At 37.0% G+C, this 15,938-nt stretch overlaps 1 protein-coding gene across 1 annotated transcript in view; it reads right to left on the reverse strand.

The window, feature by feature from the left end:
- The window catches only part of LOC121875091 (signal-induced proliferation-associated 1-like protein 1), a 206,041-nt gene extending 190,837 nt beyond the window's left edge, over positions 1–15,204 (reverse strand). Inside the window, exon 1 of the mRNA XM_042379436.1 lies at positions 15,078–15,204. The gene's annotated coding sequence lies outside the window, so the exon portion shown is untranslated. The remainder of the gene's footprint in view (positions 1–15,077) is intronic.
- Between the last annotated feature and the right edge of the window lie 734 nt (positions 15,205–15,938).

The raw sequence follows: 15,938 nt of genomic DNA on the forward strand, positions 1-15,938 counted from the left end.
CACACACACACACACAGTCGACCCTCGTTAATTCGGACTAATAGGGGGGGGAAGGGTGTCCATTATAGCCGATTGTCCGAATTAACCGATTTAGGGATTAATATTGCATTATATTTCAAAGTCATTGTTTTCGTCACGATTTTATCCCACTTTCCACTGTAATACGTACGTAATTTCAGCAAAAATATTACATTTCCGTGAATGTATTATATCAAGCACAGTATGAATAGAATACCATTGTAATATAACAGTATTTTAGCCAAAAACTATTAAAAAAACGAGTAACTTCTCTTGAACATCGGAAGGTTAGGTAAAATCTTTTGTTTTCGTCATGTACTTTATCCTATTTTACATTAAAATACATCAAGTTCAGCAAAACTACTATTTATTTCCGAGAATATATTCATTCAGGCACAGTTTAGGTAAAATATACGTGTGATGTAACAGTTTTTTAACTGAAAATGATTCGAAAAACACTTGTACCGTCTAGCTGATACACGCAACAGCTCGTGGTGCATCATGCGTCGTTGTAAACAATAGGAGGTTGAAGTAGATTACCGGGTATTATATTAAGAATGAAATATCAAAAAGGTTTTTATTACCGGTATTTTTTGTAGATCAATGAGAACTGTGATACCGTATATGATACGTTAGCCTGAGCTAAGAACTTCAACATAGACTACTGAAAACACGTTGTAAGGTAATTTAGCCTATTGTAAGTTGGTGAGCTTCATTTGCTGAAGGAACTGCACAACTTTTCATTACTAATTGGTACATATTTTACGTTTCCATTGTTTACTGGCAGTAAATGGTCAATATTTTTCATGTCTGAAGCTAAAAGTTGCATCCCCCCCCTCCACACTAGTGGTGGAGATGTTACATGTTTTATCCAAGCAGTGGGTGGACCAGCATTTTAGCTTAAGGTCCACGTAGGTAATATTCCTACAAATCTTAAAAAATAAATAAATAAAAAAAAAATAGATTTTATCTGAATTATCCGAAATCCGGATTAAAGGGGTCCGAATTAAAGAGGGTCGACTGTATATATATACAGTATTACCCCGCTTTACGCGGTTTCGGTTTCACTTTCCACGATTTCTCATTATTTACGCTCTCATTTACGCGGTACCTCGCCAGAACCGGACTTTCACACTCCGAGGTGCATCTACTCATATATGCGGGTGAAGTATAATTTTATATTTAGCTCATAAAATTCATACAAATTACCCGGCCAGAATATAATTTACATTGCTGGAATTCTTACAATATGATGATCATTTTGAATATAAACATCATGGATTTTGCATTAGACATACAAATTTTAGATCTAATGTAATAATTTGGTTTACACAAAGCAAATATTTTATCATTTGTGCAAAATATATGAAGTTTACATTCAAAATATTCCCTGACCTGCAAGGAATCCAGAAATGTCAATTATATTATCCTAACTTTAGTCTGAGTTATTATTTATTACTAAAAATGTAAATATACCGTTTTCTCCCAAACATTTCTCTAGTAGGGAGGGAAGGTGGAGGGTGGGGGGTAGGGAGGGAGGGACTGACCCAGCTAGGGCGGAGGTGGGGTATTTTGATTGACAGATAGTGTCCTTGAAGAATATTCTTTGTTTATTTACTGAAGATATTTGTTTTAGCTCATAAAATTCATACAAATTACCCGGCCAGAATATAATTTACATTGCTGGAATTCTTACAATATGATGATCATTTTGAATATAAACATCATGGATTTTGCATTAGACATATAGTACAAATTTTAGATCTAATGTAATAATTTGGTTTACACAAAGCAAATATTTTATCTTTTGTGCAAAATATATGAAGTTAACATTCAAAATATTCCCTGACCTGCAAGGAATCCTAACTTTAGTCTGAGGTATTATTTATTACTATACGTTAAAATCTAGTGTTTTCACCCAAACATTTCTCAGAGCTGGAAGGTATTATGGTTATTTTTCAACTCGTAATTTTGGGCATATAAATGTAACTTTCTTCATTGTTTTTACTCAGTTACATGCACACACAATTCTACATACAGATTGTGAAAAAAGTAAAATAAATAATTATCATAAGGTCAAACAAATAAAGGGAATAAACATTTCTTTGCACGCTAGGTTGGAAGCTGAGCTGTGGGAGCGGTAGGGAGCAAAATGTGTGTGTGTGTGTGTGTGTGGTTGGGGGGCATTGCATGGGACTTGGCAGAGGTAGCGTATCAAGTAGGCTGCATTGCTATGACGAGTGTTGAGACCAAGCAGCCAGTGCCTATGCAAATGGCGGTTGTGCCTAACCTTCATTTAGCTTTTTCTTAAATGATTTCAGTTGCACTTTTTCATCTAAATTGTTTACAAATGTTGTTTGAAGTAGCACAATTGTTTAATAACATAAGAAAGGTAGCCAGGTGTTATGGTTTATGAATGCTGGGAAATAGGTAAGGTACTGTACAGGAAGTTGAGTTTGTTTCAGCCATTTGACTTACCATGTAGGCAGTTAGCTACATATTAGCTAATATTCTTTACATTTTTTATATATTTTGCTTGTTTTTTCAGTGTTTCATATTAGTTTTGTATTTGTAATAGTAACACAAGAATTGTCACTATAGCCACATCCCCCTAACCCTCTTCCTACCACTCCAGACCAAGTTGTGAGCTACGATCTGGTTATTTTTCAACTAGTAATTTCAGATATGTAATTTTCTTTTATTCTGTGTTAGATGGACACACAATCTTATATACAGAATGTGAAAAAAATATATCATAAGGTCAGAAACATAAACAAGGAATAAACTTTCTTCATGTGTTAAGTTAAGGAGTTCACGCTAAGCAAAGGAGGGAGGGAAGGAGGGATCTCGGTTGTTCTGTCTCCCGTGTGTAGTGAAACAATTGAAAAAAAAATTCATCCAACAACCAAATGGCATTGCAGTGCAGTATTTCTTTTTTTAATTTAGCAGTATTATTTTGATATATTCCTGACATTTACTGGTACAATATATAATATTTTATCTTATTCCTCACAGGAGTTTGTAACTGGCAGGAATTGAGTTTCAGAGTTGGTGGTGGTGGTTATGGCCAAGCCACGTTAGTGCGAATCTGGTGTCTTGCTACAAATTATGTCTAGGATTATACCTAGTACAGGGTGTTTCTCAAAAGCTAGGATCGAATTATACAATATATATATATATATATATATATATATATATATATATATATATATATATATATATATATATATATATATATATATATATATATATATATATATATATATATATATATATATACAGTGAGTTCTGCTATAACGCGTGTTTTGATAACGCGTGTTTTGATAACGCGAATTTGCTCTAACGCGATTTATGAATTAGGAACGATATTTGTATAATGCGAACGCTTGTTTGCTATAACGCGATTTTTGCTTACTATTTCTCCAATTTTGTGGTATTAACTGTGAATATGGTAAAGAAGAATATCTCCAAGAAGCGTTCTGGTGATAGAATTCCCGGTGATGATCGTAAAAGAAAGGATATAACACTTGAAGAGAAGCTCGATGTTATCAACCTCAAAATCACCCATCTCCCCCATCAAGTTACATTCATATTTTTTCAAGGTAAAGTGTTACATTTACTGTATGATTTCATTATTAGATATGAATGTAACATTTATTTAGACTGTACTATCCTTTGTGTTAGGCTAACTACTAATTTTTTTTCGATTTCGAGTAGTAATCTGCACCTAACCCTATTTTCTCCATAAGCCCTGTTATTTCTATTACGCGATTTTCTATAACACGACATTTTACAAGAACACAACAATCGCGTTATAGCAGAACTGACTGTATCCAGTACATGTAGGGACATCCTTGTATAATATTGTACAGTCCAGTTCAGTATTACAGTAGTATATGGAATACTGTATACTGTATTCAGAATTCTTAATGAGAGAAAATATAAGTGATAATGACGGAATAAAAGTTATATCAAATACCTGGTATACACTATGCAGACGATACAACTTTTATCACAGATAGTGAAGACGCATTACAAAATCCCATTAACAGATTAGAGGAAAAAGGTGAAAAATATGATTTAAAACTTAGAGCTGTGATGAAGAAAGTACAGGTTGTACCTCTCTAGTCCGGCAACCTCGGGACCTGACCGGTGCCGGACCATGGAAATTCACTCTTTTCCTGGATAGATAGTGACTTGTGCTTATGCTTGGAAGCACTAGCACCACTTTCTCTGCATCATGGTCTCTTTGAAGACATATTGAAGGGTTAAATGTCGTATAGTAGCTTCTCAAATTTCGCGAGTTTTTAATTCTTAACGTATTTATTGGAACACACAAAAAATAAATAAATACAAATTTTGACGGCGGAAACTTGAATTTCGACAGGTTGGAACGGCCCGCCAACGTGCAGACGACGTGCATAATCGTGTAAACAGCGTCATTTCTCTTATGTACAAAAGATTCATTATTGTTTATTACTGAATGTCTTTTTTATTGAATTAATGTTTGTGTGCAAAATCAGCAATGCAATTCATTAATAATAAGTAGAATATTACAGCACACGAGGAAATGACACAGCATTGTTTTCGTTGATTACAAAGCCAGTGACTGACTGGTTCTACATATAAAACTGAAGAAAATAAGACCTTGGTTGTAGCTGTAGTAAAATTAATATGGTTGTTTTAAGTAATGTTATTTAATGTTAATAAATGGAACAATAGAAGTAGCTAACGATAATGGTAAAGAAAAAAAAGAGATCGCGTTTGTAAGTGCGCATGCGCACACGTGAAAACATATCGTCATTACATTACATAAGAATATGAAAGCACCACTTATTTACTGTTCATATATATTTTAATTAATGTTTCTGAATTTGTTTTATTGAATTAATGTATGCATGAGCAAAATTAAAAATACAATTTATTAATAATACGTGGAATATTAGAGGAGACGAGACGGCTGCCGGCATTGTTTATGTTAAAGCTTACGAAACCAGTGACTGATTGGTTCTACATATAAAACTGAAGAAAATAAGACCCTGATTTTAGCTGTAGTAAAATTAATGTAAAAAAATAATATGGTTGTTTGAAGTACCTGTAATGTTATTTAATGTTAATAAATGGAACAATATAAGTAGCTAACCATTAATGGTAAAAACAAATGTGAGACTGCGCGTATGTAAGTGGGCACATGTGAAAACATATCGTCATTACTCTACATAAGAATATGAAAGCAACACTTATTTACTGCTCATATATATTGAAGGGTTAAATGTTGTACTCTGTATAGACAAGCAGAGAGAGAGAGAGCAGCCGAACTGCCGGATGTAAACAAACCTTAATTTCCCGCGGCTTTGTTGTTTTTTTTTTATGGGGATTAGCCCACCCGGGCATAGGTCACTGACCCACATTGGGGCCTGAGGGGCAAAAATTTAATACTCCTGTAATAATAATAATAATTCAAAAAAAAAAAAAAAAAAAAAAAAAAGCTGCCTATCTACCTACTGGACAAACTAAATTCGTTCCGGACCACGGGAGTTTCCGGACCACAGAATGCCGGACTACAGAGGTACAACCTGTAATTGTTGCTTCCAAATTGAAAATAAATCCTAAATTTCCTAAAATAAAAATTATGGTAGGCAACAGGGAACTAAACAAGTGGAAAATGATGTGTACCATATTTGGGAAGCAGCATTACCTGAAATGGTAGATGAACGGAAGAAAGCAAAACAAGAATAGGGCAAGCAAAAACAACATTTACTTATCTGAAAGACTCAATGAAAAGAAACATTAGCTTCAATTTGAGAAAAGGCTGCTGAAAGGCTTTGCAATGGCAAGGGCTATTGTATGGGCCAGAAGTATTGACACTTTCAGGAGACATCAGAAAGAGGTTGGAGGCCTTTGAAATGATGGTGTTATAGGCAAATGCTAAGAAAAAGCTGCACTGACAGGAAAACAAATGAAGAAGTACTAAGATTAACAAAAACTTCTTAAGAAATACTTGAAATGTGCAGAAAAAGAAAAATCAGTACTTTGGCCATATAATTATGGATGAGGGGATAATAACAGAAATGTTAATGAGCAAAGTTGAGGGTAGGAGGGCCAGGGGAAGGCAGACTGGGATGGATGAATGAAATTAGAAACTGGGTCCCCAGAGGGATACAAAATCTTGGAGAATTGGTAAAAACAGCCCGAGAACATCTAGAGTGGAGGACTGAGGTCACCAACCCTCAGATATGTGGACGGTACTCTGATTGATTGATCATCCAAACAACATTTGTGGAAAAACTCCGGGATAAGACGTCACCGCCGCAATACCGCCGAGAAGACAAAGTATTGTGCGCATAGGCACCTAATTATCTACCAAACAAAACATTTGTACAAGATATGATTTTCATATCAAAACTCACAAATGAAAATAAAGTAAGAAAGTAAACAGTAAAACAAATAACTCATCCACAATGAGCAAAATTGAACAACTGCTTCTGGTGTTAGCTGTCTCCTCTACTATAACCCTGTACAGTAATGTACTACAGTACTGTACAACCCAAAACAACAAACATGCTAAGACGAATCACATGGTATGGTGGAACATTTACACCTCTTACTAACTGGCACAGTGATACTGTACTGTACTATGGATTCAACACAGTATGTAGATGTCTGCTGATAGTCATGGCATGTATGATACAATAGGCATATAAAATATATCCATCGCTGATAAAATTCATACAGTATATATTATGTGCACTGAATGTACTAATTGTGTTAATGATGGTAGACTCCACTATCAACTGGGTGTGTTATGGCCAAAAGTTAATATATTTTGTCTCACACTCCCCACAATCCTTTAAACTTTTGCAGATTCTTGATTGTGACTCATTCGCTTACAAACACAACCCATACACACAGGTTTTAAGTCTCACAGTTCTATATTAACAAACACAGAAAATAGTGTTAACAAGTTCTGAATCTCATAAATGGATAATCAAATGACAGTCAGGCAGGCTGTGCAGATTAGCAGTGCCCAGCGGCCGGGACGAGCCCAGGCTAGGGGCCTGACGAGTGATTTGTCATGCCCAAGTGCCTGGCACTAGCCCAGCAGACAGGTTAATATTTTCAGGGAAAAAACCTAAACAGGAATTTGTCAGGTGCTGCATGACACCACCTCAGCAGGAAGATCATTTAACGGGCCGCTTGTCTTCAGAGTCCCAGATCAGTGACTTCTGTCAGTTGCTAGCATCACAAATGAACCACCAAGCTGAGACTGAAGACGTGGTGTCAGGAGTTATGACCTGACACGGCAAAAGTTACGGTACTGCCACCAACACCAGATTATAAGGAAGGGGAAGTGGAAGTTATGGTAGGTGCTTAAGTTAAGTTAGGGGTTAATATTGACAATTGACCTGCCAATGAGTTATTTGTTTTGGTGTTTATTTCCTTACTACTATATTTTCATCAGTGAGTTCTGATATGATAATCATTTCTTGTGCAAATGCTTCATTTGGTAGATATTTAGGTGCCTAAGGTGAGCACTACTTTGTCTTCTCGGTGGTAATGTCTCATCCCCATATGTAAACAGCCAGACGAGTTTCAAAACACGCCGCCGCACTCCTTGCTGAGCCAGTTTCATTTTCACCATGGCATGTGAAGGATGTCACCGGTCTTATATGGATGCAATCTGCGAATTCAGGGGAAAATACGATCTTGCCCTCCAGTTTTTCAAAGACCATGGCATCTTTCCTTCCAAAAGAGACGGCTGTCCAGACTGCGGGAATCCGTGTTTTATGACCAGAGAGGAAATTGTTCCAGTGTAACAAGAAACTAATTACAGTCATCCCTTGGTTATCACGCCTAATTGGGACCACGCCGAGTGCGTGATAATGAAAGTACAGAACCTATGGGATTTATTCTAATTGGTTCCAGGCACCCAAGACCCGACCCCAATTTTCCCATTTTACGACCATTTAGACCCACTAAATACTATATAGATAATATTATGGTAAGTTTCAGAAAAACACATAGGCATGGCTAGGTGTATTACAAAGTGCTGAAAAGGGTACGCTCAATACTGTAGTCCACAAAACATGTAGCTATGCTTTCTTTATTTGAGTCCCCCGTCTGAGGAGTCCATTTTCTCATCGCTTCAGGACGCCTGAGTCCTGCGTTTTCTCTCAATCTTAGAGTGCACCCGAGACTTCGTTATTCCTTAGTAGTGACACAGAATTTGAAATTGCAACTGGGGTTGCAATTGTTGAGGCAACTAGATATGTCTGATTACAGCAAATGTGTTATTGTCAATTTGTTGGTGAAAGATTTTATCCTCAATAGATGTAAGTGAAGCAAATGGGTAAAAACACCTGGGGGCAACTGTGTGATAACGAAATTCTCGGCTTGAAAAATGCGCTATAACAGCAGGTGTGCAGATTTTTGATGGAGGCGTGATAACAAAAATCACGATAACCAAGTGCGCTATAACCAAGGGATGACTGAAATAAGAAAAACAAGTGGCTAAAGCTTTGTGGCTACAGTTCTAGTGTTTTCAAAGGAACTTGGCTTGAAAATGCTAAGATTAAACCTAGTGTTGTACTATACAGTGATCCCTCTCTTAACGAACGCCTCGGTTAACGAATTACCTTCCACAAGAATCTTCAATTCGGTTAACAAACAAAAATTCGGTTAACAAAATTCTCACGAAATCATGTCAACATGTTTTCGCTTGTTCACCAGCTGGAATATTAGTCCGCCAATACAGTAATCGGTTCTAGGGCTTAAATTCGTTCCCATTTGAGTAAATATCAAGAAGGTTGTACTATTCAATAATTTTCCAAGTTTTATATTAAATTTGTTTAGTCATTTTAACACTTATTTAACATAATTGCAGTACAGGAAACTAGTTTTTGGTGCGCCAATCAGCCACTTGACTCACCCACCAAGGCACCAGTTTGTATCTCTGGTCAGTGGAGGTAACATCTTGCTTGTGGCTCTCTTGAACATAAACTATTTCTACGTTTTTACAGTACAATTATTGGTCATTCTAAAATTTATTTAACATATTGACAATACATAGTGCAGTGCAGTGTTGATTTAAAGAAAATAATCTCGAATTACACCTAGTGAACTTAAAATTTTATGGGTGAAATGACGACATGAAGCATGGGGTGATTTCTCTTCCACCCCCACTTCCTTCTCTTCTCCCTTCTCCTCCACCCCCACTTCTAATTCCCATCATCATCAACCAGGAGCCTTCTACATACACACCTCAAAGTAAGTGTACTTTACTGCATTTTTTTTACTTTGTATGTAATTTTCGGTCAGCTGGAACCAATTACCCAAAATCTCATTGAAACAATGGTTTCGGTTAACGGAATTTTCGGCTAACGAACGACCTTTTGGAACGAATTGTGTTCGTTAACCGAGGGACCACTGTATACAGTACATAAACGTTTTTCTCAGAAAGTATTTTTCACAGCAATACTGTGAAATAGAACTGGATTTGTGTGCCAAGTCTGTTGTGGACTGAAAACAATTCTGCAGTGAGGTCTGTATGCACTGGATGGAAAACCAGAAACCTATTGGCAGGTCAAGTACGCTTCCCCTCGTCTCAGTGGCTACACCCCATTTTGTCACCCCCCACCAAAATATCCATTTCGTCACCACTAAAGGCCTGGTGATGAAACAGTCACTGGTATTAGAGTGACAAATTGCAATATATTATTTTACATGAATAGAAATTACACATGTTTACAGACAACTTGAGAATTATTGCGTTATTATTATACATGAATATTAATTATTTAATAAAGAAAATTAATAAAACAAGGGTAAATTAACAAAACACAGAACAAGTGATGGTGATTTCTTCTTCTTCAGCGCGGGTTACAGTCAGACTGTCAGGTGATTTCTGTAAACAACGGCCAATTATCAAACCACTCGATGGAAACGATTGGCAGTTAATTAACAGCTTTTTGATTAGTTGATCTTTTTAAAGTGCCCAGCTTTACCGGGCAACACAGCCTGTTGCATGTTAACAAAAACAGTTATTGGTGACTACTTCTGACATATAGATAACTAATGTGCATTTTAATTACATCTTACAATGGTGACAAGACTGATTGAAATCAACGAGTTGACGGGTCTGGGTAAACACAAGAAATACACTCTGCCACGTTGGTAGAGTGATACGCTATACTGTATATAATTTGTAATAAAAGTTTAAAGTCCTGCTATAATAGTCGACATAAGTTTATTTCTCTAGAAACAGGACCGCCATTTGGAATGATGTCACGAGTTTCAAACTCATCGCTGCAGTCGGAGGTAGTACACTAGTACAAAGGATGGCCTCTTCAGATCCCAAGTGCCACATTCAGGTAAGTTTTAAGGGTGTTTTTTTTTATGGTCTAAGTCATGGATATTTTGTAAGCGAAGAAATGTGCTGTGAAGAGCAGCTTCAAACATAGGTTGGATGGATATATGTGCGATAGGGGTTAGGTGTAAATGGGACTGCCCAGTATGGGCCAATAGGCCCGCTGCGGTTTCCTCCATTCGTATGTTCTTTTGGACATAAAAAACTCCCATGTTCACATCAGCTCAGCTGTCATGTACTCTTACCTGGTAGACTTTCTCTTTTTTTTCCGTGTATTTACAGAGTATATCAGTACTAGATGGACATACGAGTAAATTTAGAAGTACTAATGACATTATCTGGACTTTGTTTTGATAATGCCTGATGGTAGTTAAACACGACAACATAGTGCTGTTATTGTTTTGATGATTCACTTATGAACCATTGGGATATATCATCATTTATATTAATTAATGGGTACAATTTTATTTTAACTACCATAAGTATTTGGATGTTTAGATTCGAGATGGGCTATATTGGGTAAATTTTAAGTTTTGGTCATTCCTGTACTTAGACATGCAGAGTGTGTGTTTTTTTTCTGGTAGTTTGGGATGTGTTATGAATGATTTAGACCTTCATTTCTATCGGAAATCACTAGTTTTGAGTTACTACCCCCCTCCCCCGTACCGATGTATGTTAAGCTTACCTTATAACTCATCATAACCAAACCTAACCTATGATCTGTATTTTCTTATGCGATTGAAAAATGTTTTGCGACAAAAATCCCAGAGAGATAATGTGTCTTATTGTTTAAAGTACTTACTCTCATAGTTAGAATCTTAAGGTTCCCCAGATGACCAAAACCAAAATAATACCAATATTGTTTGGAATGTTTATACTGTGAAATTTGTTGTATGGGCAGCTAATATCCACTGAATTAGTTTATGTGGTCAGTAATATTTATATCTTTAAAATAGTATTACTGTGTTCCACAGTAAAGCACAATTAATTATCTAATAATATTTATTTACATAGACGATCAGTTGGCTGCCTCCTGCTGGGAAGCTCGTCCCCAAACTGACGCCACAGTCACGTGACCTTTTAGCAACTTTAACCCTTATTTTTTGACACTTTTTGCCCCAACTTATTAAAAAATATCATCACCATAGTGAATTTAAGTGTTTTCTTTACCCATTGACCTGCCATCTTACGAAAAATTACGACTGTCAACACGTTCATTGTCACGTGACTAACTGGCCAACCTTACCAAGTGGATATGGGTGATCTTAACACTCGTAAGAAGCACACTAGCTGCTGAGCACTGCCACCCACAACACCAAGCTTGCCTTTAAACTCAGCATGGCTTCTACAAGTTGTATTCAGTTTTGTTCTGGATGTGGCAGCAGGCTCTCTCCTGTGATTATTGCCATCAGTAGAGACACAGGAAGTGTGGCACAACCATCACCCAGGATATGTACAGGCAAATAGGCAAATGAAAGGTGGATCATTTGCTTGGCACTGTCCAAAATGCCCTGCTACTGTTGACTTCCCCTTGGATGAGTCTTCTTCTCGTGCTGACAATTCATTCACAGTTAGTTTTCCTATTGAGGCAGTCACCCCAGTACAAGAAATATCTCTTCAAGATGAACTGATAACTAGATAACCTTCCAGATGATCAACAATAGCTTCCCATGGTTTGTGCCATTGGAAAGCTATGGATGCACAGCTCTGATGGCTACACATACACAGTAAGAAAAGAAAAGGAGTCTGTATTTTTACTGGACTTGTAGAATCCACCAGAAGAATAACAAGTGTCCTGTAAGTGTAATTCAGCGAGGGACAACATTTAAGACAGGTCTACAAGCTCACAACCACCCTGGAACACCAGGCCTTCTTCCTACAACAAAAGTATCTGTAGCTGTCAAAGAGCGATGTGCACGTGACAACTTCACTTTGGCTGCTCAAATTGTTGATGAGAAATTAACTAGCTACAAACAGAGCCACCCTAATGCCCACCAGTTGCCTAAACCATGCAGCATTGTCAAACAAGGTAACAGACATCACCAAGCTCAAAGACCACACCACCCAACTCAGCTCAACTTTGAACTCATTTCTGACAGCCTGCCACCTGATTTCATTAGAACAGATATACAGATATGCAATGATGATGACCAGACTACTGCACGTCACATAGTCATGGCCACCGATAATCAGCTTCACATTTTAAGTTCTACAAGACAGTGGTATATAGATGGAACATTTAAAATAGTACAAAAACCATTTTATCAGTTACTGTCCATAAATGCATTCTTTAATAAATTGTCTTAGTGAGATGCTTGCATGATCCAATGTATGTACACAAAGATAGTAAATCAGCAGTTACGTCTTGACTGCTTCAGTGAATACATAATGAAGGTCCAAAGCCCTTGAAATGGTGATAGGAATGAACGCGGTGATGAAACAGGTAAAAAGAAGTGGTGACGAAATGGGTAAAAAATGTGGTGACAAAATGGGCACACCCCGTCTCAGTAACAGTATGCATGCCCACAGCAGGTATTAAGTTTTATGTTAGGTTGTCATAAAAAAATAAAACATTTGCACAAACTATAAATATCCTCTATAAAACATAACAAATTGCATCGTTTTTTTAACCGTTTACTATGCAAAATCGAGGGAGGGTCAGTTGTCAATAAGTTATCAAGTTAGGTTATGTCAGAAAAAAAAAACATTTTAGAAACATATAATTGCATAGTCTGCCCGAGTCTTTTTGGTTTGATGAACTGCAAAAATGTTAAATAAAAACAAATTAAACTCTTGTAGTTTTATGTTCTGAATTAAAAAATATGGTAATTACTTACAATCTCACAGCGCTGATTTTTCATAGAAAATGAATTTAAGAATGCCGCAATTTCACTGTGTTCTACAGTGGACACTATCGTAATTATGGCAAATGTGTTAAAGTGTTTATTTAAAAATTCAAGTTAACCCAATCTAATCAAACCTAGCCAAACCTAACCTTAACCTAAATGAAACTGGCATAACCTAACACCTGCCGTGGGCAAACTTACTGAGATGGGGGAAGCGGCTGTGAAATCCTCCATATTAGCCAAAAATATATATAAATGTAGTTATTTTTTCTTGAAGAAAATAGTAACTTTCGAAAATTATAAAAAAAGAATGAATTCTTCATGATGGCCTCAGCAGGATTAGGGTCATCTCGTACCCAAGACAACTTGTACCCTAGATAAATCGTACCCAAAAAAGTTAACTCGTACCCAACTCACGAGATAAGTCGTACTCAAGATTACTTGCACCCAATTCAAGAAATAATCCATACCTATTAGTATATATACCATGCATTTTAGCTTTATCTATGATTACAAAAAAAGATTATGTAAATCTTGTAGGAAAGTGCAATGAAATAGTGAAATGTAATGCAGCGCTTTAAAATGGTTGCATATCATTACATAAGTATATTATTCCGTCACACAAACATTGCACTACAAGTACTGAACTTGAGAAGGGCTGAAACGGTACTGGAGCTATGAAATGAAGTCTGAGCTTATATTCAAAACTGAACTCACTCACATAGGATTAGTGGACCTCCAAAAACTTGAGATTAGCACGGTCAGTGACCCAGGCGGCATCCCTCTGATAATCCGACGTCACGTCTTTTGATTGTCATGTATCACAAAGTCGCCAAATAACCCGACTGTGATACATGACTATCAAAGGACGTGAAGTCAGATTATCAAAGGGAAGCTGCTTTGTAGCTTGGAAGTTCTGCAATCGACTTATATGCCAGGAATAGGCATATATATATGGGTATGAACTGTCTCGTAAATTGGATACGAATTATCTTGTGTAATTGGGTAAGACTTAACATGTTCTGATAGGTACGAGTTGTCCAGCACCAGCCTCAGCACATAGCTACCTTATTATAAAACTGTGGTCAAAGACAAAAAACAAGTTCAAAGGCTACACATCAACATCAGCACAACTGGGCCCAACCAACTCTTTCCAACCTGAATGATATTAGACAAATAATCATTGAAAAAAAAATCCAAATACATTTGTTTTCTAATTGCTAGGTAAATACTTTGTTTCTTGAGAATTTTCCGCCATACCCCAGCAAATTGTTTTACGGTTACAAGTTACTTTTTCAACTGTTCCAACCTGACTTAACATAATTCAATGATGATTTTTGAAGTCAAGTGTTACTTGCCATTTCCTACAGTAAATTCAGTAATTTTCTTTTGACATTCTCAGCTAAAATTACAAACCATTCATTGTCAAGTTTATGGAATCTTTATATACCGGTATATTTATCAAATTGAGTTCCATTACTGAACTCAAATATGTTTTAGGTATTTCTTATGTGAGGGTGGAGGTAAAGGGCGAGAGTGTTGGTGAAAATGAGAGTGAGGGTTAAGGTGTTGTTATAGGTTTACAACAAAAATTTTATAAGCTTTTATACGTAAGAGCACAAAAGAAACACTTACAAAAGAACTCTAGAGTTGTTAAAGTGTGACGTGTGGAGTAGGAGGGTGAGAGACACAACAAACAAGACTCAGTAGCTCACAAAGGCTGAGAGAAGACTATCAACATGACTGAGTCACCAAGCCAGAGCCACGCGGACTTGCCACTATTAACACTCATTTACTCCTTTACTTTTCCATATTTCACGTATTCCCCACACTGGTGACACTCTCACCTTTAACTGAGGCTCAACTACTGGGCGGTGGGAGACGTAGCATCCCCTGGGAGGAGTAACACAGCCTCAAATTGGCAAAATAACTAAGACATCCTCCCCACCAACACAATGAATGAGTGCGAAGTTGTGTACTGGTGAGCCGAGGTGCCGCCTACACTTTATACTGCCTTAATATGTCACCTTCACACACCTCAATCATCAATTGTTTTCCATTCTCATATCTATTCGAAATAATGTATATTAACCTACAAAAGCGTTCCATAGATATTACTATCCGTGAAGACACTTGAGAAATACAGTTACAAATATTAAATACTTGGCACTTATTTCTGGGGAAGAGGGGGGGTGAGGGGGGAAAAGGTATGAAAGATCTCAAGACTTATATCTAATTATTTTACACCTAAATCCTTCACCCCTACCTCCCCATACACGATATTCTGCATTAAAAATATTCTTGTTCAATGTCATAGACAATAATCTGAAATGCTACATTACTTTCGGAGAGAAGGAATTTGTCTCAACAGGAAGGAGGTAACTTGGGGGGTGGAGGGATCATGGGTGAGGGTGGGTGAGCGCCTCTGTCTACCTTAAACTTCAATCCCAAAATTCCGGTTGCAAGCGACCTCCATTTATTAAAAATGTGGCTATAAGAAAAATTATGGTGCTACTGAAGTGTAAAAATATAAGTATTGAAGCATATCAATTGCAAAAATAAAGAAGAAAAAATAGGAACGACAATAATCTAGTTGTTAACTGACGCCTCCCCCCCCCCAAACCCCCCATAGCTAGAGGTGGCGGGGCAGGAAGGGGGGAACAGCATTGCCATTTCTCAACGCTTGGTTATACACTTTCCTTCTCACA

The sequence above is a fragment of the Homarus americanus genome, unplaced genomic scaffold, assembly GCF_018991925.1.
Source record: "Homarus americanus isolate GMGI-L3 unplaced genomic scaffold, GMGI_Hamer_2.0 scaffold36970, whole genome shotgun sequence".
Lineage (NCBI taxonomy): Eukaryota > Metazoa > Arthropoda > Malacostraca > Decapoda > Nephropidae > Homarus > Homarus americanus.